The sequence below is a fragment of the Lycorma delicatula genome, chromosome 5 (assembly GCF_047948215.1).
Source record: "Lycorma delicatula isolate Av1 chromosome 5, ASM4794821v1, whole genome shotgun sequence".
Classification (NCBI taxonomy): domain Eukaryota; kingdom Metazoa; phylum Arthropoda; class Insecta; order Hemiptera; family Fulgoridae; genus Lycorma; species Lycorma delicatula.
Window position 1 is genome coordinate 28,655,016 of NC_134459.1, and position 25,860 is coordinate 28,680,875.

The following is a 25,860-nucleotide window of genomic DNA, read 5'->3' on the forward strand; positions in this document are numbered from 1 at the left end:
TAAGTACGTATGTATCTCGTGTAACTCAAAAACAATTAGCCCTAGGATGTTGAAATTTTGGATTTACTACTTTTGTAAGATCTAGTTCTGCACCTCCCTTTTTTATTGCAATGGACTGGACAAAAAGTGTCCAAAAAAGACCAAAATCCCAAATTTTTATAATAAATAATAATTCAATATTAACCAGTTTAAAAAAAAAATATGAAAAAATATCAAAAGTTATTTATTTAAATAAATTTTTTATGTACTTTTAATTTTTTTAAATTTTGTATATGTAATTTAATAGGCGTACAAGAAATTTACGTGTGTTATTCACGTCAGATATGGTGAAACATCTTATTATTTAATATTTATTGAAAATTATAATTTAGAATTGTACTATTTTCTTAGCAAAATCTTCTAGAAATTGGATATTTATTTTTAACAAAATCATTTTATTTAATTATTTGATAAAAAATTAAATACACTTTTGATTTGTATTCAATTTAAAGTGATTGTTGAAAATTTGTTTTCACTTGTGCCTAATATCCTTCTTTCAACTGTTATTAGTTAATATACTGTTCTAGATCCGTATTATTCTTATCTTTGTGAGTTGCTGATTAACAAAAGTGTAAGATTTCTAGTGTGACGTATAAATAAAAGTTAATAATAATTAAACTATTCCGTTTAGTGAAATCCTGTATACTGGTTACAAATGTTAAGTTTGACCTTACGGTGTAAAATATCCTGTTTTTATTACTGGATTATTTGGTGAATAATCAAATATGAAAAAGAAACAATCATACAGGAAAAAGAAAGATGGAACGCAATGCAATTGCATTCCATCTTCCAAGTGTACAGAATAATTATTCATTTCTGAATAGACTCTTGTCGAGTAAAATTATATTGCAGAACTCGTTCGGTGTACTTTATCGTCCTATTTAATTAACATCATATTTCATCTTCATTTGCATGTACGAAAAATAATGTTAAAAATTAATTATTTATAGTTAATATATACTAATCGTGTAAATAAAGTTCATGGTTTTTTAAAACAGATCTCGTTGAGTTTGAAACTTAACTTATATATGATGATGTATTTGTTTGTGCTTTATGCATTTGTTTCAGTCTACTTAATAATAAATATCGCTATAAAATTCAGTAACCTCCTGTTTTATTTTTATGATGGTTAGATCATAATAATTTCAAAAATATAGTATTTGATAGATAAGACTTATTTAAAGAGTAATAAAGGGACTTTTATTCTATTCTAATATTTCATGTAAGATTGTTAATTAATAATTATAAATATTTGATCTTAATAAAAACTAATATTTCAGCAATTGTGTAACTGTCCACTTTATTAAATAAATTGAGGATCGTATCTCACTTTCAAATGAAATAAGTTTAAGTGAAGTGCAGCAAAAAAATGTGTATATGTAACTTCACAAGCGTACAAGGAAGTCATGTGATGTCCACATCAGATTTTTTTTAAAGTTCTTATACCGTTGATATTAATATTAGATACAGTTGGACTTTAAATATGGAAAATTAAAAAAAGTTATATTTTAATTATAAGTCGCATATTTCCTCTTTTTTTGGTGCTTTTTTGGTATTAGACCAATTATTTACTTTAATAAATTTGGTGAGTTGTATTCAACAAGGTTAAAAAATATTATAGTTTACTAAAAGAAATATGGTTACTATGATGCCTCTTATCCAATGGAATCAAAAATCAGGCCAAAACTGGGATGTATGCCAAATTTCAACTTGAGGTATGAAGCAAAAATTAGAAATTATATTAAACATCCGCCCCACCCATAATTCCGATAGACTTAAACCTTTGAAATTTTAAATAGCTTTTATCGTACTAAATCTTAATTTTCTTCGACCACTGTAAAAAAAATAAAAAAATGTGAAATTTCTGAAATTTTTTTAAACTTTTTGTTCAGCGTTTACAAAAAACCTGATAACCAAAATTTTGGCCGGTTACTATAGTTTCTCTTTATAGGTATATTGCTGCAACAGCAATAGAACCTTAGCCGGGAAGGTAAAATTTATGTGCACACCAATCACTGTAGTGGTTAGCTGTAACCGCGAGTTGAGATTTTTGTTAATTTTTTTCTCGGATTTGATTCTTGGCAAGGATGTGATATTCTTTTATCTATCTTTTCATTCCTCATCTCATCTTCTAGTTACATACGTGCAAGTAGTTTTTAAAATAATTTAATTAATCTTTAAATTTGTTTTTTTCGTAATTCTGAAATGTTATGTTGAAAATCTGATGATTTGTATAAATAAATCTAAAATATATTACTTACACATTATTATTTTTATAATAGAAATAGATTAAATTTTAAATTAAGTGATAAGTTGATTTCTTTGATAAATGGCTGAGAAATTGGGAATACGTTTTAAGATCAGTCTGTGAATTGAAAGTTCTGGCCATGACTTTATGTTATACGAGTAGCATGTTTTTTGCACGGTTAAATTTGAAGGGATATTTTAAATTTAATCTAGTGGAAAACATTTTCCTCGTTCTTAGAGCATAATAGGAGTAAAATGAGCCGTTTTCGTTGACCATCCGTCAAGTTTAGTTCTGAAATTGTTATTTCAGTAATATGATCCTTTATACTATATAAAAACCAGTTCATTTTTCTGACATGAAGTATATAGTCAACTATTAATTCCCTTAATAAAATATACTTGCGGTATGTTATTGATTTTTAGTTTTATTGATTATATTAGAAACAAAAATGTTTAAAAACAGTGCGAACGATATTAATCTGTATATAGTACTCGTGTTTAGAATCTATCTATTAAAATGAGAAGTGTAATCAATTTTTTCTACTTTAATTTTTTGCGTGGCAATGTTTTTCGATTTAATATTGGGAAAATTAATAATAAAATCAATACGATTGCGATGGTGGATTTTCTAGATTTCTGTTACTCTATTAAAGGAATAAGGGAAGAAAAAACAATCAGAAATTTGGCTTTAATGTAGATTACCTATTGGCTGAAATCTCGCGGGGGAGAGCTGGGGATGGGGTGGCGACCGGAACGTCACTAGGCGTGTGTCTTCCCCTAAGGGGTTGGGATGTTTTCTTATAACCTTATTGATTGGCTATATTTATATATAATATCGATTGATTGTAATTTTAATTTCATTGTAGAATATTGTTTTTAAAACAGTTTTCTTAAAATTACATTTTTTTAATGAATTTTATAACCTGTTTAATTTCCGGTTGAATTCATTTTTTATTGAATGTTAATAGCAAAACTGGCTGTGAGATCCGATGTTGTCGAAAAATTTATTTTGTTTAGAATTAATTGAAAGAATCATTTTATCTTTATTCCATTAGTAGCAACAGTTACTATGAATTTATTATATTTTGAAAGAATATATTTAATGAAGGAAAGAGAGATAAAAAGGAAAACAATGCATTTTATTGTCTGTAGATATTAATTTCAGATTTCATTTTTGATTGAGGAAAATTTGTTATTTCCCTTTAAATGATTGAAAATGTTTCTTAAGATGCTATCGTTCACTGAATTTTAAAATACTAATTTAAAATCAATTCTATCACAAATCTACCTGTTTTACCAGGTAAATATAAATAAAAACGTAAAAAAATTATCAAAATAACATCCTCCAAAATTGTACTTAGTACTTAAAAGAAAAATTGCAAGACTCTAATCTTTTTTTTTTCAAATACTTCTGAACAGATACAAATAGAATCGAGTTGATCGATAATGGTGTTGGCATGCCTCAGAGTTTGATATTAGGACCATTGTAGTTCGTAGTAATTATGACTGAAGATAATATATCTAGTAAAGTTATCGTATAAGCTGTAGTGACTCGAAATTTCTGATGTGGAATTATTAACCATATGAGAAAGAAAAATAAAATAAAACTGACGACTGGAAGAAACTGAATTAGAAACAATGGATTGAAGATTAATTAGGGAAAATCATTTGTACGTGTTCTAATGTTTAAGATATTTCAAAATAAATTGGTCATGTCAGATTTTCAGGATTTGAGCTAGAACAGAATTGCTAGAGTGAACTTCCACTTGCGAAAGGTAATATTTTTCAAGTGATGCATAATTTAATACTTATGTAATCTTTCCTAGTCATCTAAGCTGAATGAATCATGTGACCTTTGTAATTCAACAAACATAATCTATGTTCTTGATGTAACTGGGGTCACATTTTCGTTGTAAATAAGACCCTTATCTGGCAGAAGGAGGTTGATCAAATTTTGATTGTTGCTGGGTTTTTTAAATACAAATTGCTTGTTTACATAGGAAAATTATCGTAACTTCTTACCAGTCAAAAAAGAAAAAAAGTTGCTTATAAGATGTGGTACTAGGAGGAAATGTTTAGCTTTGGACTTGCCTTGTTATATTAGAAAAAAAAGTAGGAGTTCACTTTATCAGAGTATTCAGCGTTTTACAATAAGCTCAGTAAACATTACTATTAGAGCTACTTACCATTTGTAGTAGTAATTGTATTGGTTTAGAGTTGGGTTGGTTCTAAGGTTTTCTTTGACGTTAAAGAATTTCATTATGAACGAATGGTACATAGGGCCAGCTCTATCTGATAGTATTTTCATCGGATGTGAATTTATTCCTCAATGTTTTTATTTTGTAATTTTACACGTTTTATTCTCTTTCATATTCACAGTGTCTTTCTTTGATTTTATGTTATTTACTAGTCTCATTTCTATTATTTTGTTTCCATTTGTGAAAATTTGTAATAATACGAAAATTTCTTTTATTTAAAGAATAGATAATGACAATTATTGTCACGTATTAAGTTATTTGCTTACTGCCATGCCATGAATACCCTAGTTGGTACTTAACCTCGTCAATATTTCGCCTCTATCTAGCTCGAGCCCATGCATCCTCCATAGCAAGTTCCAGCCTTCTCACACTTATTAAGTTATTAAATAAAATTCAATCATCTAATATCGCGTTTAGAAACAACTTCAATTAAAATTGAACCTAAAAGTGAATGAATCTGTCAACCGGTTGATGAACCTTCTCTAGATATGTGCACGCAATTTCGTTTCACGTAAAATGTTAAATTGAAATTGTAGCATTATAAATTAAGTAATTTTTACAACTAAAAAATGTGATGTTGATTGTAATATATAATTGTCAAAAAATAATTTCTTTTATATGTCACAATTTAAAGTAAAATTAAATGTAATCTTAAAGAATAAAAGTACTTAGTATTTTATATAAACGTATAGAAAAAAGAACATTCTAAAGAAGTAGATAAAAGAAAGAGTAATGACAAGAGTTTTAGATGACATCTTTTTAAATCTCATGTGAGAAATTTCCTTCAATGCTGTCAAGCAAAAAATAAAATTTTTTTTCACTTCATGCACATAACCACTGAAGAAACCAGAAAAAAGTATAACAAATTGTGTGTTTCTTTTTTTTTGTAATTTTTAACTTGAACCGTTATATCTTCTTTTTTTTGTTACGGTTGAAATAATTATCTCATGAATTTGATTTGATTATTTTTTTTCAATTTTAAATGCTCTGCATATTATAAATATTACTATTTTCATTTTATTGAAGATTATAATTAAAAAATTTTAATAAAAATAAAAAATGTTTTTTTTACATCTTCAAAGTTTATATTGGTTCGTAGAATATTTCAAAATTAATAAGAACTAAACTCCCGTTTTACTTATAAATGTTTAACTTACAAAATAAAATGAGTACAGAGATTTGTATTTTTAACCAACCAACTTCAAAAAGGAGGTAACATTTCAATCCGACTCGCTTGTATTCTTTAATTTTTTACGTTTGTTCGATTCTTATTTAAGGTCACACGCATTGATTTTGGTGATTCCAAATTTATTTTCTAATGAAAATCCCTCTGAGGATCATATTAGTTTCTTATAGTTATTTTCTCTCTATCTTTTTCTGTTTAGCCTATGGAACCACCGTAAGGTATTACCTCAGAGGATGATATGTAAATGAAGTGTAGTCTTCTACAGTTACAGGTTGACCATTCCTGAGATGTGTAGTTAATTGAAACCCAACCACCAAAGAACACCGGGATCCACGATTTAGTATTCAGATCCATATATTTCATAGTTACCTTAGTGTAAAATATTTTAAAAAGAAAATCTATCTTCCTATAAGATTTGAAAATAGTTTTTCTTTTTTGGTTGTCATCATTGCTTTTTAAAACAAGGTGCGGCATAAAACATTGGCAGATTTTGAACAGAAACAAGTTTAGTCACTGACTGTATTTAAAAAATTGTTTTTCCGATTGTATCCGATGTATATGTCAAATTAAAAAATCAAGTTTTAAGTTTTAGAAATGATATCATCCAAATTCGTTCACTTTTCACTAAGCATTCTTCAAGCCTTTCACCGATGTTCTCAAAAACATGATTTAACATCACATGTGTTATGACAGCATATTCCTGGTTTATGGTGTTCTTATGTTCATCCAAATTACGGGGTTTATTTCCGTAAATTCTTAAGATTTAAGAAACACCCACTAGGAAAAATCACTTATGCTGAGGTCCAGAGAACAAGCAAGTCTCCAGAGTAACCCAGAAAATATTTTGTTTCGAATAATCCAATGCAATAGTAGCTGTATGGGCAATAACCCCAACTTGCTAGTACGAAACTCGATTACAGTCAGTGCGTCTCCTTCGAAGTTCGGTCAGCAGGAAATTTCGAAGCAGAGGTAATAGATAAATACTACTTCTTGCCTAATGTATTCGACGATCTTTGGTATCCTCCCTGATCTTACTTTATAAACCAAACCTAGCTGTAATGTCCTGCTCCATACTAAAATGAAATTATGGGCTGGAACATGACCTCTTCGATCCACATAGAAGTGTTGGCAGAAGTGGCCCTGGGTAGTAACGCAAGGTTCACCATTTTTGAAAAATTACTATGACGAACGAACCACTTGGCGACTTCAGCGATACTAAAATTGCGCCGTTGAAGCTGACTGTCCAATCGGCTTCATTCCTTTCCTCTTCCACGCCCCTTTTCCACACCATCAGCTGTCAGAGAACCTTAATTCTCGTTCGACAGCAATCTCTTTGCTTCATTTCTTTGTGTTCCATTCTTATTTTTATCAGGATGTTTTTTTACGTCCCTACCTCACCACGTTTTTTTAATATAGATAGTATCTTTTGTCGGTCTCCATGTTTAAATAAAAGTCTAAATAAGATCAACTGTTAAAAAAAACAACCGTAAAAATAAAAAATATAAGTGTTGAATTTTTCAAAAGTTTGAGCCAAATTAAACATTAACACGTATTTTGTAGTTGTTTTTATTATGAAGTCGACTTAAAAAATCAGGATTTTAGGAAGAATAAAAAGAAAATTTATTGTGGTTTTGTTTGATGTCGGTTTAATTAATTTATTTATTTTTTATAACAACCACAGAGTAATCACCCAATTAGAATTAATAATGAAAAATGGATTTTCTGTGTGTTTGGAAATTTCCATGCCTGTCTGGAACCTTTCGGATGAATAGCAGAGGTGATACCACTTCGCCACACAGTTCGGCATTTAGAAAAAAATTATTTAATTTTTTACAAAATGTTACTTATTAAGGTTTAGTTTATTTTAAAAAAATTTTAAATAGATCAACTAGGAAAAACGGACTAGTTTTATTGTGTTCATTTTAATTATTAAATTGCCAACAGTGTATTATATTATTTAACTAACAGAATATTTTGTTAGTATTAATAAACGTATGAATTTTTATGTTTTTTAGAAAAAATATATGGGTTTTAAATTCAAATAACTATATTTATTTATGTTGAGTTCTTATTGACTTAAGTCACTTGTTGTAAACGTTATTAAGTAGATGAAAGAAACTATGCTTATTTTAAATAAAACAGTACCATGACGGTAAGACGGTATAAGATAGCAGTTTTAAGTGTTGGATAAAAATAATTTGAAAATTTTATTGAATTGTTGTTAGTTACTAATAATTGGCATACTGATCCGCTCAGTTCCGGAATATACAAACGAATAATCATGTATGCGCAATTAACTTAAGTGAATTACAAGCAGGAAATAAGACAACATCGCCGTTAGTTGTGATAGGCTGCAGCTCATCCTTCAAGTTAAAGGACTTCAGTTATATTTTATAACAATAAAATTATTAACAGTAATAATTCTGAATTTTGTTCCACAGTAGTTAACCATGTATAGTATAGTAAACCATGAATAGAACGATAAATATATTTGAGGTCATTTCACGTTACAGTTTACGAATCACAGTAGAGCATATTGAAAACATAGCAATTACTTCTGGGTGGCCTTGATATAGTGAAAAATATACGTGTAATTCATTAATTTTTTTTAATTACTACAATTAAAGTCGTTTAATTGAAGTAAAGTTTCAATTTATTATTTTTTTTTACATGTGTATTCCTTCAATTATGTATTAAAAAAATGAGTACATTTAATTAGTTACAAATCAAATGAAAAATATTCTGAGCGTAGCATATCAAGCCTTCTGGCTTTACATACTTCGATTTTAATTAACGTATAGAAGTCGATGAATTAATTTTTTTTATCTTACACAAAATTTATTTGTTATTTTATAACTGAAATGCTTTCTTAGTTATATGATTTTATTGGAAAATTCCATTGTTAAAAAAAATTAATTTAAAAAAAGATCACGCAAACTATTTCCACTTTTTAAACATTATATAAAGTAAAAATGAAAAAAGATTGTTAGTAGTATTATATGCTGCTACAGTATAAAGTATTTATCACTAATGAAAAAAAAAAAATAGTTGATAGTTATAGCATTATATTTTGTATCTGCTGCCTATTTTCATAATTACATTCTTAAGAACTAAACCAAACTGTATATTTGTTTACAACTTCTGGGTGTTTGTAAAGTATGGCAAACTTTAAATAATTTTTCAACCGATAAAATAGAGAAACTAAATTCCGTTTTCTAAATTTCTATCTCAAAACGATTTATTTTTCCGTATGAGACCACTACTCCACAAGCACATAAGGGGTTGTTCTGAGGACAACTAAAAATTAAAAAAAAAAAAAAATAGAGATGTATAAAATTTTAAAGGGAATCGGGAACCACCCTAACAAAAGTGGCAGACATTTACGCCATCTTTACACGACTGCCGAAAAAGGAGTGTAATGTATTTAGTATGTATTTATGTATGTATGTTTGTCCCATGTAGCTATTCAACGGCTGATAAAACCACTACTGGCAAGGAACGGAGGGGGTGGTGTAGCGACCAGACACGCTACGTGGCGGGATCTTTTCCCCTCGGAGGGGGAATCGAGATGTTCAACGGCTGAGCCGATTTAGATTATGACTTTGCGTTGAAATCCTTACGTTTCCGGGGGTGTCATAAGCTGTTATATGTATGAATATTTATTTATATCTTTAAATAAATAAATTTAAAAAAAAAGTTGAAAAACGGTTATACTATACATTGGTTTGTTTGCCATTTTTCCCGCCACCATTCCATTCGGTCGCCCTAAAACAAAAGACCGAATGTCTGTGCCACTAACGGCTACTGAGTCTCGAATCAGTTTAGCGACCAGTGTCCTAAATAGCTCCTAGAGCTTACCTAACAGCGTGAGCGGACTTTGCGCGGTGCCATACATCACCGGCTTACGTATCACAACCGCTCACTTGTCATATATTTACTAAAACGGGTACGCGCACCCCATCAACTACTAAAAATATATATGACATCCATAAATTAAAATTTACTTTGTCTAGACAGCAATTCGTTGCTACACCTTGGTCGCTGAATGCTAGCAAGTACCTTTTTCTTTTTCCTGTTTAGCCTCCGGTAACTACCGTTTAGATAATACTTCAGAGGATGAATGAGGATGATATGTACGAGTGTAAATGATGTGTAGTCTTGTACATTCTCAGTTCGACCATTCCTAAGATGTTTGGTTAATTGAAACCCAACGGCCAAAGAACACCGGTATCTACGATGTAGTATTCAAATCCATGTAAAAATAACTGGTTTTACTAGGATTTGAACGCTGGAACTCTCGACTTCCAAATCAGCTGATTTGGGAAGACGCGTTCACCAGTAGACCAACCCGGTGGGTTTAGCAAGTACCTTTCCACCATATTAAAGCACTTGGAGCACTAATTAGCTGGTGATCAGCCATATACCTCAAGGTTAGATTCCCACAGCAGTGTGTTAGGAGTCTTTCCCTGAAGTAAACTACTGATGTCGGTTGAACATAGCAACCGCATCAAGGAACTCCCACACGGTCCGACAATATGGCTCTCGCCCTTGACCTCTTAAGTTCCAGGGTGGTCCAGTCTCTGGCCCCTCCAAGTGCAGGGCAGTCAAACATCAGGTGTTCATTTGTCTGGACCTCCCCGCAGATGCACAGCTCATCAGCTGCCTGGCGGAAACGAAACAGATATTGGTTCAGATTAACATGGTTGGTGAGCACTTGGGCATCCGTTGCCCTTAAAAACGAACTCGAGGCATACTATTCCCTCAGATCCCGTATAAACTTGTACAGGGATCTTCCCTTAGTCGTGGTGTCCCATTCCAGCTGCCATGCTTCCATCGCGACGCTCTGCAGCCTCTTCCGAATGCGGAAGATGGGCAACTGAACGAAATTTAGATCCGGTGCATTGTGATCACCGTTCCGTTCCGGTGCTGGCCCGGCCCGAAACCGCATTCCAAATACCTCGGCCTCCCAGCCTGCTTGCAATCTCCACATGGCTGCTCGAACTTTCACCACTAAATTGATTGGATTTGATGGCAGGTCAGCCAATTTCTCTAAATAGTTTCCCCTAGGCTACCTCTATTTACACACCTAGTGTGTGAAGCTACCTCTAGGTTTGCTTCACACACCAGTGCGGTAGGAGCCTTTTCCCTTAGGTAAACTACTGATGTCGGTTGAACAAAGCAACCGTATCAAGGAACTCCCATACGGTCCGACAATTGATTCGGCGCTTGTGAGTGGCCAATTTTCCCATTGACCTCTAAGTTCCAGGGTGACCCGGTCTCTGCCCCCCCCCCCCTCAAGACCAGGGCAGTCAAACAGGCATGAACAGGTGTTCATTTGACTGGACCTCCCCGCGCAGACGCATAACTTATCAGCTGCCAGGCGGTTATACTACGCACAAAATTGTCACCCACACGCTCTTTTATTATCCTATATTAGTAATTATTCTATAATAAAGAGGTTTGTCTCCCGCTCTGCACTGATCAGACATCCAATTTTTATTTATTTTTTTTTTTGCAGTCAAGGTTTTTAATTTTTAACAGATTTTAAACATTTTAGGATGATTATAACCCGAATTTTTTTATTATGTAAAAGGTTTTGTTTTTAATGCCCTTTACAATGATTGTCACAACTCTCTCTTTTCATTAAAATATTTTTTAGGTACCCTCACTCCGCACGTGTGTTTAGGAACGGGATGGTTTCATGCTGAAATAATATATTGTTTTGAAGTAAACAATATAAATAATATAAAATAAAGGAATATTAATAAAATTTCACTTTTTTTTCTTTTTGTTTAACGGTTATAAAGCTATTTTAGGGTTGCCATATTTTATAAACACCTTATATATTTTATAACAAATAAAACAATGTTGTGATTTTACGTTTTAAAATTGCAAACTAGCATAATGTTTTATTAAATCAGTAACTTATCTATAATTTATTCGCCGGCCTACGTAGCGCGAGTAGTGGCGTCTCGGCCCTTCATCCGGAGGTCCCGCGTTAGAACCCCGGTCAGGCATGCATGGCATTTTAACACACGCTATAAGTAATTAATTTCATCCTCTGAAGTACCCAACGTTGGGTTGGTCACGGAAGTAGTAATTTATCTATAATTATATTTCCAGCAGAATATCTTTTTGTTGACTAAAAATTTTAAGTTTTTTTTTAATTGTAAACAAAATGACTTCTTAATTCTTTTGATATGATTTCTAAATAATCTATTTACTTCAAAAACATTTAGTTTGCTAGTTAACATTTAAAGAAAATAATTTTGAGCCCGATTTAGTTCCTCCAGTAAAAACAAAGGATAATGAAATATTTTTTTAATTAGTCAGTTTATAAATAATAATATAAAAGTTCGATTATTTTTTAATCCAAATAAACTAATAATTTGTTCGTAAGTTATGATTTTGAACTTAATATTTTATTTAAAACTGAATAGTTGACTTATGTAAAACACACACACACACACATAACAGTATATGTATATATATATTTTGTTAAATCCTTTAGATTTCCCTTTTATAAAATGCCTTTTACTCTTTTATAAATGTATTATTTTAATCTGCTTTTTTCCTGTTCATTGATCTGTAACTGAAAGGGAGTAAATAATTTAATTAAAATTCTTAATTTACAGATACGTCTCTTTTTTAATTGTGGTTTATTATTTTTATGCTTTATAATTTTTTTTTCTTTTAAATAATAAATATTTTATTGTGCTTTATAAAAATCGTTAATTTGAAAAATTATAATGGTCCTTCGGCAATTTAATAGAAAAGTCATTAAATTGGAACGCATGGGGTTGAAGATCGTAAAAAACACAAGAGAAAAATAATGTGCTGGGAACTGAGCGTTTTGTATGTAATAAATAATGACATGGAATATCATTTTCACATTTTACATTCATTGTAATCTGCACCCTTTTATTCTTTTTTCTCTTCTTATTAATGTTTGTTTGTTTTTTGAAATTGTCGGTTGATAGGTTTACAAAAAGGTCATTAACTCTCAAATAGTAAAGAATTTTTTCATTTTATTTTTGTAGATCGTTTTTATACATACATGAAATTGTTTATAAAATTATATTTCCTTAGCTAATAATATTTTTATCACTGTTATATTTTTTATCTTCTTTGTATTTTTAACTTCATAATAATTAAGTAGTTCATTAACCTTTATGTGTATGTTACCCAATTGTGAAAGTAATATTTTAAAATCATATACGTGTGTATTTATTTTTGTATCATTATATATTTAAAACCACTTCTACAATCTTCATGAATGCTTTGTCTAAATCCGGCAGCTGTACTGGATTTATGACATTTTGATACAAACATGTAACGATCCATAAAATAAAACCTTTCTGTTTACCGTGAAAGACCATTATCTGGCAAATGTCTACATTCTTCAGTGAAAATCAACACACACCAAATACGTCGGTGAAAGACCGAAATATTTACTTATTCGGACTTCGCCGATGTATATCGACAAACACAGATAAGCTCTGGTGGGGGTCGAAACGATAACTAGAGATTTAAAAAATAATCTCCCAAATAATCTCTACGAAACGATAACTAGAGATTTAAAAAATAATCTCCAAAATAATCTCTACGTAAATAAATTACGAGAAACCCTGGTAAAAAAGGAAGTTTAAATTTCAGCTAAACATAACATACGCTCGCTAATCTCGTCTAATTAACGTTAGATATGCAAATTATTATTCTCCAACATTGGAGGCGATTAATCAAATTTACCGTATGCATTGGTGGTGAATGTTGAATAAAAAGATTTTTATAAAAAACTGAATAAAGGACAAACCATCTGACTATTTATTTGTATTGTTACCATTTATCCATGTAGTTAACATATTCTGTATATCTTGACTGGCCCTTTCAATTTATAAAATGCTGAAAATTTGATTAAATTCTTTTGTAAATGAGGTGAATTTGGTTAATCGCCTGCAGTGTTTTATTATTTGTGTTTGTCAACATATACCGGCGAGGGTCCGAATAAGTAAATATTTCGGTTTTACCGACTTATTTGGTACGTATCGATAGTTTACACCGGATAGTTTTGACGTTCTCTAATTTCGGTCTTTCACGTTATATATATACAAATTTAAAATCATAATGAATCAATGATCCATATTTTTTACACGTAATGATTCATGACGAATGTTACAAATATCAGGCCGTGCTCTACTGGTGAGAATATAGATGAAAAAATTCATATAAACATAGCTTTGTTAATGATCGTTGGCTGGCGAAAGATTTCGCCTTGATTTCTGCGTTTTCTTCAGATTGTAATTTTGAGAACTCAAATTAAGAGGAGGTAAATTTAGTGTTTTTATATGAAATCTGACCAGAAAAATTGAAAGAAAATTCCAGAGCTGTATTTTTAGTTGTTTTCGAAAAAATCTGTGTTTTCGAAAAACCATAGTATTTTGTATTTAGAATAAGGTAACTGGGTTAAATGGGTAATATACATAAAAGTTTTAAACAAAATTTTAGAGAATTTAATTCTGAGTAAAATTTATATTTTTTAACTTTGCATATTTTTTAAAATATTTAATTCTTTTGTTTTGTAATATTAATTTTTTTGTTTTGTTTTTAATAGACTTCGAAATGCATGTGCTTGTATATAGTTTCTATGGACATTGTTCGTACAATAATAAAATTCTCTAGATGTTTTGTTTAAAACGTTTATTATCCATTTAACATAACTTTTTATGCCAAATGTAGAATAGTTGTTTTTCGACCCCAATTTTTTGTCTTTTAATTGGTTCTTGAAAACTACTAAAAATACATTCTGGAACCTACTTTTTTTCAATTTTTCAGGTCAGATTTCACATAAAACCACTAAATTTCGGTAACAATAACTATAGTCTGGGTTAATTTAACCGAAGGCGCAGAAATCGGGGGGAAATCTTTCGCCAGCCGACATTCGCTAACACTTCCACTTCGACATTTCTAAATCTATATTTATATAAACTTTATTTTTTTTATTTAAAACTTTACTTTTTAACCAGTAGAACATGTCTTGAAGTTGGTTACATTCTTCGTGAACCATTATCTATATACACTTTATGATGTATTTTGATTATTTATGTCTTAAGTAATGAATAAAAAAAATAATTAATGTGTGAACTTAGTACTTTTAACGTAGATTGTAAATTACTTTAATAAAATACTTAAAAATAATTTACTTTGAGAAAGACCAAATTTGAGTAGAATATTAATTGATTTTATTTTATTTTTTCAGGGTGATGGAGTCCAGAAAATATATTAAAAAGACTGCCCGGCGACTGTCAATGTCCGGCGTCTGTCCTGTAATTAGTATTTCTACACTATAGCTCCAAAAGGTTTGATAATTTTATTACTCAATTATTTAAATTGTACACAAAAGAATATAGGGCTTTTAAAGTTATTTAATATCTCTTAACTTTTAGCAATGAATCACAAATAAAATGAAAGAGAAACTCTTGTAGTTTTTCCCTACAAGAGTTCACCTTTCGTCATGCACTAAATATCCAATCAATAAGAGTTCATTCCGTATCTCATATTTAACCAACATGTTTGGAATAATGGAAGCTGCTTCAATTCCTGTGCCTCAAAGCGGGTAGATCGTTAGGTATTAAAGGCGCATATACAAGATCTTTTATAAACTCACAAAGATAATCACATAAATTTGGCGGAGACCGCAAACAAGCATTATCATCGGATCCATGCCTGCCAATCTAGATCATTAAACTGATCCCGTATAGAGTTATGCCGGTAAAGAGGCACACCTTTTTTTTTTTACTAAATAAAATTCTGTGCTTCATCTTGCTGTTGAGGAAAGAGCCATGATTGCAGCATATCCAAATAAGCAACTCCTGTTACGCTTGCTTCAGTGAAAAAGAAACCCAATAAACTTGGCGTTGGAATAATACACAGTAAAGATTTAATTTTAGGGAATCCTTTTCTCATTGTAAAGAGTTCATAGAGTTTTTCTGATCCCCAGATACGGATATTGTATGTATTAACTTTTTTTAAAGTTTTTTGAAATGATGACTCATCACTAAACACAGTACTATCAATCTTCGTGTTGTTATATTTCAATTTTAAAGTTGGCACGCACACCGTAGTCTATAGGCTTCAAATCCTGTAACAGCTGTAAACAATATGGATGAATATATTAGCGTTTCCTTAAAACATTTTTAAACATTATCATCTGCGGTTTTGCTAGTTTGCTACTGGGTTTCCTAACACATTTTTTAGAATATACAGGAAAGACTCCCTGACACGTTCAGCATTTTCTTCGGACGCCCTCGGTTGTTCGTACTTTCCGTGTATGTAAACGTTCGGTCGTATCAAATTAATTATCCCATCGACGAATGTTATTACTTGAAAGATCATGATTAAACTTTCTACACAAAGCACGTTGAATTATAACTGCAGATTCACATTTAGCAAACTTTAAAACATTGAAGGATTTCTGCTCACGAATCGTTATCTTTGTAAGTGTCCCTGTCATGTGAATCGATAGGAAATCAATCTATACCCAATCGTACAACTAAAACTGTTGTTCATTCTTCTCTTTGGTTATAGTCTTAAAATAACTCTGTTCACCTCTTCCAAGGGATTTATGAAAAATTAAAATTCCGATTTTTTTTTGTCCACCCGGTATTTTGTATAGAATAAAGAAAAATAAAACATCGACGACGAGACTAATGGATAATTAACTTTTTTTCAAGGAGATGTCTTTCTTAAAGGTATAAAAATTAATGACCGTTAAATTTAATGATTTCACTACACCTGTCACATTTCAGGAAGTAGATAAGGAAAAATAGAAAAACTTGAAGTAAGGATATATTTTAACGGTGGTGTATACGTACACAACCAGCAATGGCGCTGATAGCAGCCGAGCTTACATAAATCCTAGTTCGAGCCGGCTCGGTTCTATTTTAACTTACTCATCCGGTATTTTTACATATTATATTCACAATAATAATATATTTTATTACATAATATATTCGGTTCAGTAAAGGTGACCATAGGAAATCACTTCATTCTTCAGTTTAATAATAATATTAGTATGGGATACTTGTTATTCTTAATAATGGATATGACATTTTTTAGGAGTTATCCTATGTCAGATCATCTAAAAGAGTTAGGATATGCCATTTAACCTCGTACATACAAAAGGAATTGATTACTGTTAGTTATACATCCAATACAGTTACAATTAAATAAATAATAATTATAATTAAATAATAGTAATGATTAGCGCTTATACATGTATTATACATGTGAGTTGGATGTTATTAATTCATATGAATTATAAATTTTTCATTCGGTGTTCCTTCCATCTTCAGTGATTAGTGCTGCTGTTCTCCAATCGGGTTTCAGCTAAAATTATTATTATTAAGTTATTTATGAATTAGGTAGTCACGTATTTTGGATAAGTTTAAAAAACTATCTTGAAATATAAAAATATATGAAGTACTCCCGTCGCGGCTTCTTTCGCGCTATATGGTTACTTGCGTTTCCCACTGCGGTAATTTTTTTATTATTTTATGTTTTTTAGTCAAGTAACCTGAAGCAGCTGCAGCTAGTCACTCATACAGTAACAGCCACTTTGTTGGTTGAGCCGCCGCGGCGTACACCGTCGCACCCCTTAAAAATTCTTTATTCATAAAAGCACGAAAATTGTTTTTAGTTATTTATCTGAAGAATATTTGTAAGCTCAAATCTAGTTAATATCTCGTTTAGTGACGTAGGAATAGGGAAAATTGCAATCATTGTGTAAAGCTGTTTTTACTTTCTTCATCCTTTCAAGATGGAATTTCGAAAAGTCTAGAAATTGGTTTTTAGATATTCACATGAAGATTACACAACAAAAATTAAGTTGATATCTCAATTTGTTACTGAGAAATTCAAAAAATAGTAAATTTAATTCGTTTTAACCTTTTAAACTGGAAATTTCAAAAAATCCTTTCTTATTGTCCAATTACACCATAATCAATTTATCTTCATTAGTTTTTGCTGGACGTTGATTATAAATCACTCACGACATTTTTTTTGTATATGTAAAAATCTTTACTCGATTATTGTAAATTATAATAAGCATAAAGTAAAGATTTCTTAAATTAAGAAAAAGAATTGAGATCCGTAGAAATCTTATTTTTCGTCAGATATTAAAATACATGAATTTTTTTCGAAAAAACTGCCAACTGAAACCAGTATGAGATCAGTTACAACAGTCTGAAAATTACTAATGTCACGTTAACTCTGAAAACGTTAAATTTATAAAATTTTGATTCGCTTTAAACGTTATAGATTTTATATTTATATTAAAAAAATAAAACATTGACGATAAAATTAAATAATTTATTTAATATTGAATATTAAAATTTCTTAGGAGTAATATTTTAATTGTAAATAATAGATGTGTATCATACAGCATATACGAGTACTGTATAAATGCGAGATCGTGTAAATGACAGAAATATATATAATGAAAAGAGGGTCGATGGCATGTTTGAGTCTGCGTTAACAACCCACGCAAAAACAATTAACCAGAATGGATTCCTTGTACGTGGGTTTTAACTTTGATTAGTTTGACAGGGATTTAGCTTATAATGATTTTATAAGAATTAATATTAAAAGAGAGAAAATAAAATAACAAAGTGGAAAATCACACATTATTTATTAACAAAAATGAAATTATTAAGTCTCATCTTTTAAATAATTTTAGAGAGTAATTATAATTTTAAAACCCGATTACTTGTTAACATATACTATGTAAAAGAATTTCACAAAAATTATTAACTTTTAAATCTTAATTTAAGAACATTATAATTAGAACGCAAAAATTACTAGAAAAGATTCTTCAGAAATAAAGCTTACTTGTTAAACAATTTCATTTAAAATCCCGAGCACCCACTTATTTTAAACATAAATAATAATTTTAGCGTAAAAGTATTACAATTTTTATCTTTAGTTTGAACTTAATATCCGATTATTTTCTTGTAAAAATTTAAGCATTTAATTTTAATTATAAATTAACTAATCTTATTAAAAATTACTAGCAAATACCCTATTAGTATCGGAAAGTAATTACGATTGAATGTGTAATTACGGGTAAACTTATCCTTATTCTAATTACGAAATGTGTAATTATGATTGATTGATTTTAGTATTCTTTATTGTAGGAGAGGAGTTTTGGAAATAATTTTAAATTGATAATATTTTTTAAATTAAGTACTTTTTGTTATTTATGTAGGAAATTCAACATTAATAAAACAAATAATGATTACAATTTGTTCACGGAAAGCAGAGAGTAAAGTAAAAATTTATTCATGTTGCGTCGGTGTGAAACGGTTTGCCTAGCAACGCTTATATCTATTAGTCTAGTAAACTAAAGAGCTTCACAATGACTTGCTAATTTTTTTTTCACTATAAAACAGTGTAATTTACAAAACACGTACTCACCCAAAATGAGAATATATATATATATGTTGTTACTCGGTTGATTTAATTAAGTTGCTAACAAGCTACGATTAAATGAATACAGCATGTTTTTACATATTAACGAAGACGGTAGTCTTAGCTGAATGGAGATATAAATAAATAAATAAACTAAAAGTTATAATGTATACTGACTTTGTTTATATGTAAATTTCCCACTACTTTCGGAGCTACGTGCATCAAGAGAATAATAAAAAACAAATTAATTGTAAAAACTTCATCTGTTTTTCTTGTTGTCAAACATTTTTGTCAAGTTTTATAAAAGAAAGTAATTTTTTTTCATAAATAACCTTTTTTTTAGTTTTTACTATTTACTTAATCATGTCAGTAACGTCAAACGGCATTATTATTTTATATACAGAGTTGGTTTAGTTATTTTGTATTATATATTTGCTTTTATTTTTACTTCATTTATACAAACGGATTACGGAAACCCTGTTCCGTACCAGAAAATTAATAATAGAGCAGGGGAGTGAAATGGAGCTACGACACAATTGTACGGCCATACATCCGTGTCAGAAAGTAGTGTCCTACAACGAAAATATCATTCCATCACATCAATGGAATAATATTTTCGTTGTAGGTTGGTAGCCTATCACAGTAACAGCAGACGATGTGTTATATTTTATCTGAAACTACCGAGAAAGGAGAGATGATTGTGGGTTGATGCGCATATGATTTAGGTATTAAAATCAAGGGTTTCGGATAAAACTTGATTCGCTAGATCGCCGCCCAGTGGATTTGATCGAAGATCACTTTTCATCTCTATTCTTTCCTATCGTTCCATGTTGAAGGCGGTACATATTTTATTTATAGTCTCATACTAAACGGATGTATACTTATAGAAAAATACTCAAATTGTTTTAATCAAGGAATTCATTTACTTTCTATGATGTTGCAGTTGCTTCATGATGTAACAAAGAAGTTAAGGACTAATGTAAAATTTTCTTTTCCTTTTTTTAAAATTGCTATCTAGTATCAGAAGATAAAAAAAAATTATTTAAGTTAGAGTGGTAATTAAGCATTTTTTCATCACACGTTATATTTTTACTTTCCCGTCTAGTGCTATAGCTGTAAAAGGGAAAGTATTGTGATCAGTCCAATTTGGGCATATGCAATTTTTCACATTTTGACAATTAAGGAACCCAAAAAACCGGATGGAAATTTTCGGAATGTTCGTATGTACTTGTGTGTGTTCGGTGTCCCATATCTTATACATCCAGATTTACTGGACCGATTTTGACCAAACTTGGTCAGATTACTTCTGTATATGGGGCATTGATGCCATTAAATTTTCAACATGAAAGTTCGAGGGATAGTGGCTATAGAATAAGTTCACCCTCAGCATCTCGAGATTTCTCCTAATTAAGATCTTATTTTTCTTAGAAACATTTGTTAACAATTAAAAAAATAATAGCTGAAAAAAAGTTTTTTTTTCAAAATCCCACCTCCACCCCAAAAAATGTTTTAAACTAGTGGCTAAGTGGGGGGGGGGGGGGGTACTGCGACAATAGTACCCCCCCTCTCACTACAAGGAGCGCTAATGTAGCACCGACGTATAGCTTTATAAAAAATATTATTTTTAAATAAAATTATAAATATTTTAAATTGTGTGAGTATGTGTGTGTGTGTGTGTGTGTGTGTGTGTGTAAGCCGTGCATAAAAAAAGCCGCTTGATCGGAAAGTCCTAAAAGTATTGTCAGCGTTTTTAGATTACTTATTATTATAACAAAAGAAAATGGTGTGAAAGTAATTATTTCAGACTTTATGTTTAACTGCATGTTTTTTTTTTTTTTTAAGATTAATAGTTAGGTAAAATATTACGGTAATATGGGTAGACCCAGGACGCGATATGGAAAAGATTGGACAGAAAGATAGGTAGGGAGAAGGATAAACGTACAGTATAATACAGTAGAGACAGTGCTGAAGTGTTTTTATCCACTCGTTTACATTTATTTTAGGAGATCATTCTTTGATTTATCGGCCTACCCATGAATATAGATCCAATCTAATTGAGCTCGTATTGGAATTTAACAAATGCAAATAAATGTTCCATAAATCTAAAGTGAAAAAAAAATAGGACAGAGTCGTTATGAATCTCGTACTTTATTCTTAAAATAATAAATGAAAATTTTATTTTAGTTTTTTCTATTTTATTATCAAAATTTATTCACAGAGAATGATTCTGATTTTGAAAAATTCGTTTTAATAAATCATTAAATGAGATGAAATACATTATTTCATTCCTTCCTTATTTATCATTCAGAAATAATAATAATACTGCTAATACATATTCATTTACATTTAAATGAATGCGTTGTGCACTGTTTTATTGCTTGGATTGAATTTTTTATTTTTTTCTTACATTAAGAAAAAACGAATTTAAGGATGTACAGTGCAGCAGCTGGAGGAAATGAAGAAATGACGTTAGACTATTGTAGTCATTTTTTTCTTAATATTGATTTTACCAGATGTTTCTTCATTCTCTATCTGAGTGTTTGAAGTCTCCCACATTTTAACTTTCTTTTTTTCCGCAAAGAAATCTCTTTTTACTTATTTCTCCCTCTTAATCTTTATTTTTTTGCTCCATTCCTATAATATTTTTTAATGGATTAAATGTTCATTCTTAAATTAGCGTCCTACATCTGTTAACCTTAAATTGCATTAGATTAGTGTTAGTAATATATATTTAAACAAACTGCGATTCTTGAATTATTGATAGATATTTCATTAACAACATTTTTATTCTGCAAGTTGTTTAAAGTTTATTTATGTTTATTTAAATATTAGACATGTATTGATGACAGAATAAACAAATTTATCCACAAAGTTTAGATAATAACCCATTTAACAAATAATCTTTCTTTTGTTATAATATTAAGTGAAAATAAAAAAATTTAAAAAAATCGTCTATAAACTGGGAAACCAATGATACCTGTACTATTATTGTACCTAATCTAACAACTTCTTCTTAGGACTGAAAAGCCTAATTTTGGTAATAATAAATTTCCTATGTAATTAAACTATAGTCTGTTTTGTTTGAAGTAGAGTTTTTTTGCTGCAGTGTTTAATTGAATATCGGTTAAATTTACTTACATCCGTATAATTCCGAAACCATAAATAAATTTGAATACAAAAAATAATGACACGCAGATAGGGGTTTCCATTGAAATCCCTCAAAGAACGGTATAAGGATACAATGTACATAAATATATATATATATTCACTTTTCTCTTTTTTTTTTTTTTTTGTTTAACCTCCGGAACCACCATAAGGTATTACTTCAGAGGATGATATGTATGAATGTAAATGAAGTGTAGACTTGTGCAGTCTCAGGTCGACCATTCCTGAGATGTGTGATAATTGAAACTCAACACCACAGAACACCGGTATTCACTATTCAGTAATCAAATCCGTATAAAGGTATACCTTTACTAGGATTTGAACCTTAGAACTCTCGATTTCGAAATCAGCTGATTTGCGATGATGAGTTAACCACACGACTAGCCCGGTGGGCACATAAAATATACTAAACATAATATACTAAACACAAATAAGTACACACAAAGATGAGTCCAAAGAGTATTGATAAAAGTACAAAGTTCAGAACATAAAAAGCGAAGAAAACACTAAAAAATAGTTGTATCAATCGCATGAAAAATAGCTAATCAAACAAAAACAGTGAAACAAATCAAAGAACCAACAAAAGTAAGTGGTGAAACGAAAACATTTTGACGATGCACAACTTCTCAGGGTAGCTGATTCACCTGAAACGGAGAAATTACAGATTTAATATATCTAATTATACAAATAATATTATCCAATTTATGCAGCCTCGAGCCAGTTCACATGTTTGTTCAGTATCATTTTTTATCTTGTACTGAATCGCTGTATCTCCTCTCGAACAGTTGGCAATCCTAGATGATCTTGTATTCAGTGAAGTAGAGTATTTCAAAATTAAAATTAAATAATATAATTGATGAAATTGGAAATAACATAATTGAGTTTGCAACGTAATTTCTGTACGTTATGTTGCAATGAAAATAATTTACCAAAAAATAATTGACCGTATTAATAATGTAAAATGCATCTAAATTAGTGTGAAATAAGATAAAGAAAAGAAAGCTGATAACACGCAAATTACTTAGAACTGTTAAAGAGTGCACTAGGATGGATGGGCTAAGAAGTGAAGATTTACGGACCTGATCAGGAGGGATAATTTATGTAATTAAAAAAAATTACCCTGATTTAAAAAAAATGGGAAAATGTTTTCTTGAAATCTTCCTCCTATTCAAATTTTTTTTTTGTATGACATATTTGAATCGCTTATAATAGCAATTTTTTTCTTAAATTTAAGTGTATTATCTTGTAAAAAATTTATAAGAAGTTATGAGAAGAACTCATAGACTGATATTCCGCTATAATTTGGTTTTTATTTAATGTTCGATTATTTGTCGCTAAAGTACGGTATTTTTATTTTGTATCGAGTACCCATAAATTGACGGTTGTAGGTGACATAAAACGAGTTGCAAGTCATGTATTAAAATGGTGAAACCATCTCCTAGAATTACAAGCATTTTATCCCGATTTTTTTTAAGGAAAGAGAAATGAAGATGTTTCCCATTTTCTTCTTAACTTAACCAATTACAGTCACATATCAGGATTTAAACCCACTCAAATTCACGTGATATTAAGATCTACAAGCGAAATCTTCACTCTAATTATCGCCGAAACTGTATACATAATAAAAATCATTACTTTTAGAGAAGTCAATTCCTGAGTCGCTTATTTTTTTTAGTTCTAGGAAAAACGTCGATTTGAAATCCAGTAAGATGGATTTTGTAATCCAGTAAGTATGGAATTTGTAATTGGGAATCAGCCTGTAATTAATTATTAATGGATCTGAATTAATTGAATTAAATTGAATTGAAATGAATTGTTATTATTAATATACGAAGTACAGTTTCTACATCTATATTTTATGGAATAATATTTGGTTATTCTGTTTTTGAGCTTTTGGTTAGCAGTTTGAAAAGAATTTACTTGATCAGTATCCCTTTGTTTATAGAAATTAACGGTATACATTCATTAGAAATTATTTTATAATAGTGAATATACTTATAACTTTCATCTAACGTGATTCTGATGAGTTTTTGTTTTCTGTAGATAGAGAAAATTATTTCGTTTTGGTAATACATAAAATATCAGGTTATACGCGTGCGTGAACACATGCACAAACTCGCACTAGGAATATATAAATATATTGTGTGTCTGCGTGTATAAAATACATAAATTTCTGTTTACTTTTCATCTGTCACTGTCATGTTCTTATTTATCCATTTTTGTTTGTTAGATATAATTTTTAATTATTATTAATTAATAACGTAATCTAATTAAAACTTTACTGAAGAAGTTTATGAATATTAAATGGATTTATAGAAGTTGAACTTTCTAATTCAAAAGCTGGCGATATTAATATTGTGTAGTAATTTTCAACGAACCGTTTATTTTATTAAGTTTACCAAATTGTGTCGTAATTAATTATTTGTAATTATAAAATATATTAACATAATAACAGAATATTTTTTTTTAAATTGCGTTTCAAAGTAGAGTACAGAATTTTATAAAATAAAACAAGTTTTTTAGTGTATAAATTTCATTTGTCGGATATTCTCATACATATATAATTTTTTCGTTCACCGATATATGTTACTCGAATCACTTTTGAATGAGTTAATCTTATTTCTAGTCTTCCTATGTATTTGTTTTCTGTATTTCGATGTAAAATCCGTCCTAAAAATATTTTTCTTAAACCTAGCATTGGCTGTAAAACCCGACTCATAAAAAGGTTTATTTTTCAGTCGAATCCATAGTAATTAATGGCATTCTGCTTCATATGCATGTCCGGCTTAGACGTTTGGTTGGAAAATTTTTTAATTAAAAATATTTCTAAAATTCAGAACACAATAATATTATTATGTCATTAGTCATTAATGTGCCGCGTCATAAACCTAAAGGCCAATCTAAGGAAATATGTAGAATTATTCCTGGACCGAAATTTAAATAAAATAAATAAAAGCTACCAGAAGTGATATTCAGCGTGACACACATTTTATTTATTTGAAAATGGTTCAAAGACCATTTTGTAATAAAATTTTTGGTTTTTAAAGATTTAAATATAAATGTATTTTTATGAAATACTGTATAACATTTTAAATATTCAATTAAATAGTACAACAAAGAATATTGAAGTCATATTACAAAAGAGATGAAAAGTTCGTTAGAACTTCGCCGGTAAGAGTCCGCAGAACCGGATGGCACGGCGAAGTCAACGAAACTATACTTACAGTTCTAAACATGACTAAAAGCGAAATGAAAATGGGGGAAAAATAAGCATGAAACATTATATTTCAGTTCAATTAGATTAGTAATAAAGACTACTTTCAAAAAATACCTGAATTTTGTTAGACGACGTTTTTTTCCCCATTTGATGAACCGCGGGACTCGAATATGTCACTTTTTCTTTTTCTAAAGGTACTACGAATCGGTTACTACGAATCGCGTCGCTAGGTAGCGTACAAAAACTCTTACCGCCCCGATTTCATTTATATGTAATACATCTCA

At 29.9% G+C, this 25,860-nt stretch overlaps 1 protein-coding gene across 12 annotated transcripts in view; it reads left to right on the forward strand.

The window, feature by feature from the left end:
* Mgat2 (alpha-1,6-mannosyl-glycoprotein 2-beta-N-acetylglucosaminyltransferase) overlaps positions 1–25,860 on the forward strand; it is an 858,981-nt gene that overhangs the window by 674,398 nt on the left and 158,723 nt on the right. For all 12 annotated transcript variants that reach the window (XM_075365853.1, XM_075365856.1, XM_075365854.1 and 9 more), the window contains one exon: positions 14,987–15,086. The gene's annotated coding sequence lies outside the window, so the exon portion shown is untranslated. The remainder of the gene's footprint in view (positions 1–14,986; positions 15,087–25,860) is intronic.